This window comes from Lactuca saligna, chromosome 8 (genome assembly GCF_052625555.1).
Source record: "Lactuca saligna cultivar CGN05327 chromosome 8, ASM5262555v1, whole genome shotgun sequence".
NCBI lineage: Eukaryota > Viridiplantae > Streptophyta > Magnoliopsida > Asterales > Asteraceae > Lactuca > Lactuca saligna.
Window position 1 is genome coordinate 250,151,256 of NC_136424.1, and position 5,231 is coordinate 250,156,486.

The window sequence follows — 5,231 nt, forward strand, 5'->3', positions numbered from 1 at the left end:
ATCTCACAAAAGGATGGCGCCAAATGATGCGACCCTGGCTTGGCTCGATCGATATTGTTCACTTTGATTCTCTGATGCCTCTGCAAGATCACAAAGAAAGGAGGTCGTCAGCCATTTTCTGGGAGGAGCTCTAGGAAGAACGCTTTGACGGTCAAGTTAGAGAGTCTTTAGGATCTTTGGGTGTGCGCTCTTAGAGAGTCTAGAGAGCTTACCTCGTAGGTCTGAGAGCGTATCCTTTTATACCTAGCTCCCTTGCATGATCTGTACCAGACAAGATTGCTTTTTGGGGAGACAGGATCAGGGGTGCTGATTGGAGAGTCATGCACCTTCAACTATTAGGGCGCCCTTATTGGCTCTGACGGTAACGGTCTGATCCTCCTGCTTGTCTCTTGACCGTATCTTTTGTCTCGGAGTTGGGAGCGTCCCTTGGCGGGCACGAGCCTTTCGCTTGTGCATTCCGCTCCCGGGGGTGCCAGCGGACGCTAAGCCTGTTGGGCTGGGCCCGGTTGGTGTGTGCGAGCCTTTCGCATGTGCATTCCGCTTCCGGGGGCGCCAGCAGACGCTAAGCCTGTTGGGCTGGGCCCGGTTGATGTGCCCGGCTCGTGCTTCTGCCGTGTTGCCCTAGGCACGTCATCAGTGACCTTCATCATCAAGCTACCCCACAGATATTAACATCTTCTTCAAGTCTAGAATGAACTTGACATTCTTCAAAGTCCACTTCGTACCCAAGGTTGTCTTGAGGACCACATCCCCAACTCCAGTAATATCCAGGCTCTTGTTATCTGCTAATCTGACTTTCCTTTTGTACTACTTGAAATTATGCATTAATTCGTTGGAATGACTAACATGAAATGATGCACCAGAATCCATGATCCAGGATTCAATTGAGTTTTCGACACAACAAATGAGCGCATCATCTTCAAAATCTGCTGCCATATTTACTTCCTTCTTGCCTTTGTCTGCCAAAGGCTTTGGGCACTGATTTCTGAAATGACCTTTCTCATTACAGTTCCAACAGGTAATATCTTTCATGTTCTTCGACTGACCTCTCTTTCTTGACTTCGATATTCCTCTATCACCACCTCTTTTGTTGGTCTTTCTTCTTCTGCCTTCAGTAGTTAGAAGACTACTGGAAGCTTCTCCGGCACTCCTTCTACGCACATCCTCACCAAGGATTAAATCGCGAATACCTTCGAATGATAGCTTGGCACCTTCGGTTGAACTGCTAACGGCCTCATCGTACCAGACCAACTATCGGGTAACGATGATAATAGTAGCAACGCCATGACTTCATCTTCAAGTCCAATATCAACAGATATCAATCTTGATATTATTGAGTTGAATTCGTTCACGTGGTCTGTCACTGAGCTACCCTCCTTCATCTTTAGATTTACAAGTTGTCGGATCAAGAAAACCTTATTTGTCGTTGAAGGTTTTTCGTACATATTAGACAACGCATTTACCAGATTGTAGGTTGTCTTCGCATTGACAATATTGTAAGCTACATTCTTTGCCAATGATAACCTTATCACTCTGAGTGCCTACCGATCTAATAAGTCCCACTCCTCCTGCGTCATCGCTTCGGGTTTGTCTTTGGACAAAGGTTGGTGTAACTTCTTCTGGTAGAGATAATCTTCGATTTGCATTCTCCAAAAACCGAAATCTGGACCATCGAATTTTTCGATCTTAACTTTCCCATCTTCAGCCATAGCTCTGATACTAGTTTGTTAGGAATATAACAAACACGTTAAGCACTTCGAACAAAACGATTAACGATTTCGGTAACACTCGCGGAATAAAGACTACTGAAAAATTGCAAACAAAATTGAACACGATATTTAACGCGATTCGGTCTAATCTGACCTACATCCACGGGCGAACGACAGAGAGGGGATTTTATTAACACCAAAGAAAATTACAATCATACAAGGCTAAAATTGCACTTGTAATATGGTCGCTCACTATAAGGTATCACTCGTATTTTAACTGCCAAAAATAAAATACAACCTCACTATTTCTTTTTTGTGTATATATGATCGTTGTGTTGTGCTCTCTACTATTTCTACTTACAACACACATACACACACACACACACACACACACATATATATATATATATATATATATATGTTGTGAGGCGTAACAATAATTCACTCTAATGTGAAAGTGAATACCCACCATTTGACATTTGTAAATTGTCTGCCAAAGAAGAAAATAACCTCCTTGAAAATATGTGTAGCTTGAAATAATTCCCATACATTTAATGTTGTTTTTCTGCAGCCGAAACAAAATTCATTTTTCACATGAGAGTCTTTCATTTTTCACATGAGAGTTGGTGATAGTGACGTTTACCCAACAATTCAATTCAATTGTTAATTGCCAAGTTACATTTATGGCCATTTAGTTCTTAGGAACTTGTCGATTTGTTCATGACTCCATAAATCTTAACACTATGATATCAAGCCGATCAGATATTGCAATTTTTCAAGGCCTAAAACAAAGACCTTAGAAAATTGCAACTTAAATGGTATGTTCCCAAGCTAAGCATCAATCCAAATCTTGGTACTCCGCCTATTACTCACCTTCATCTTACAAAAGTGATCAAGATCAAGACCTTAATCTTACAAAAGAGAGTCTCCATGATGAAAGAACCTCCTCTTCCACTCGAATTAAAAAAACATGATTCAGGGAAGAAAAAAATACTGCAGACACCAAGCCCACCATCAAATACTACAGACACCAAGCCCATCATCATTTTTAATAGTCATCACCCTTTCCAACTAACTCATTAAACCCCAAAAAAAAATTGATATTGTAAAGATTCCAACAAATTTAAATAGTGATCAACACTTTAATAAAGTTCTAAAGATTAAATGTAATAAAAGGAATAGAAATTAAAATTATTGGATAGAAATGCTCAATTCTACAAAACATGAAAACTCAAATAAACATTTAGTAGAATATTAATTGCTATATTGTTGATCCTACCAATAAGTCATTCGTAAAAGAAACCATTTTATTTTTTTGTAGTTGATTATTAATTTTCATTTATGATTTTATCCATCAACTTAGAAAAAAAAAGGTTACCATTATATCCCTTGTCACGATTCTTTCTATTCACTTTAAATGAATGGTATAAAAATCAAAAAAACATTTTTATTTAAGCAGATAAATCAAGAAAATAAGCGGAAATTTCACTTTCCTTACGGTATAGAAGGCATCTAAAACAAACATGCTATCAGATTTGGAATTATAGGAAAGGAGACTTGGTGTCCAAAGGATTACCGAACTTGAAAAATTGGCTGTTCTTGACCTAAAACAAAAGGCTAGAATCCGATGGACAATAGATGGAGATGAAAACTCCCGTTTTTTCAATGGGTATGTAAACAACAAGAAAAGTAAGAACCATATTCATGGGTTGTGTATCAATGGTTCCTGGAACACAAATGTGGCAGCAATTAAAGATGAAGTTCTCTCATTCTATCAGAAAAAATTTCAAGAAAAGTGGCCTTCCAGGCCAGAACTTATCAGCAGTGATTTCCGCATGATCGACGAGGACACTCGATCAAAAATCGAAGCCCCCTTCACAATGGTTGAAATCAATCAAGCCATTTGGGCGTGTGGAGGAGACAAGGCTCCAGGCCCAGATGGATTCACCTTTGAATTCATAAAAAAATATTGGGACGTATTGAAGGGAGACATTATGGAATTCGTTAAATACTTTGAGAAATACGGAACATTGGCCCGGGGCTGTAACTCATCCTTCATCACCCTTGTACCAAATATAAAAGACCCACTGCTCATTGGTGATTACAGGCCAATTAGCTTAACTGGCTCGCTATACAAAATAATCTCCAAGACCTTAGCTAACAGACTCAGTATGGTGATTAGCAAGAACATTGGAGATATTCAAACGACTTTTGTGAAGGGACGCATATCCTTGATGATCTGCTAATCGTAAATGAGTTATGTGCCTGGGCCAAGAAGGTTAAAAAACAGATCCTACTTTTCAAGGTGGATCTAGAGAAAGCCTTTGACTCTGTTAACTGGGAGTACCTTGAATCGGTACTTATTCATATGGGATATGGAGATAAATGGCGTATGTAGATCAAAGGATGCCTCCAATCAGCAAGTCTCTCAGTTCTTATGAATGGGTCTCCAACGGTGGAATTTGGAATGGAAAAAGGTGTACGGCAGGGCGACCCTCTCTGACCATTTCTATTTATAATTGCCATGGAGGGATTAAATGTTGCGATGAATGCAGCTTGCAAGAAGGGTCTTTTCCAGGGCATAAAAATTCCATATTCAGATGTCGAAATCTCCCACCTGTTCTATGCCAACGACACCATTTTTTGGGTGAGTGGAATCAAAGAAACATAAAAAATCTAGCAAGAGTGTTAAGATGCTTTCAGGTGGCGTCAGGATTAAAGGTAAACTTTAACAAATCCAGGGTATTTGGTGTTGGAGTTGACATGACTGAAGTTGCTCGATGGGCTGCTCCCTTGGGTTGTCAACCTACGTCACTACCCTTCACTTACCTGGGGGTCCCGGTATGGGCGAACATGAAGCTAAAGAAGCATTGGAAGCCTATAATTGATCGTTTTTACTCTAAACTCTCACCTTGGAAATCGAAAGCATTGTCATTTGGAGGAAGACTAACCTTAGACAAAGCAGTCCTAGGCAGTCTACCGTTGTATTATTTCTCTATATTTGTGGCCCCGGTGGGAGTTATGATCTTCTTGAAAAAATTCGGCGGCAATTCTTATGGGGCGGGTGTGACAACAAGTTTAAAATTGATTGGGTATCGTGGAAAAAGATAGTTAGCCCAAAGGACATGGGGGGTCTTGGTCTTGGATCACTCAGGGCCTTCAACATTTCAATGATTGTCAAATGGTGGTGGGCACTAAAAACAAACAAAATAGCTTTGTGGAGTCAAGTAATTACGAGTATTCATAATTTGCATAATAAACCTGCTAACGTCTTATCAAAAAGAACTATTGCAGGTGTGTGGAACAATATTGCGGAGGTGATGAATGATCTACCCAAAGCTGGGATAAGCTTTCGAGACATCCTAAAGAAAAAAGTAAAGAACGGCAACGATACCTTATTCTGGATGGACGACTGATGTGATGGGGAACCATTAAAGGATCAATTCCCAGAATTGTATCAACTTGAAAGAAGTAAAACTTGCAAGGTTAGCCAAAGAGTGCAAGTAGATGGTTATTCTTGGG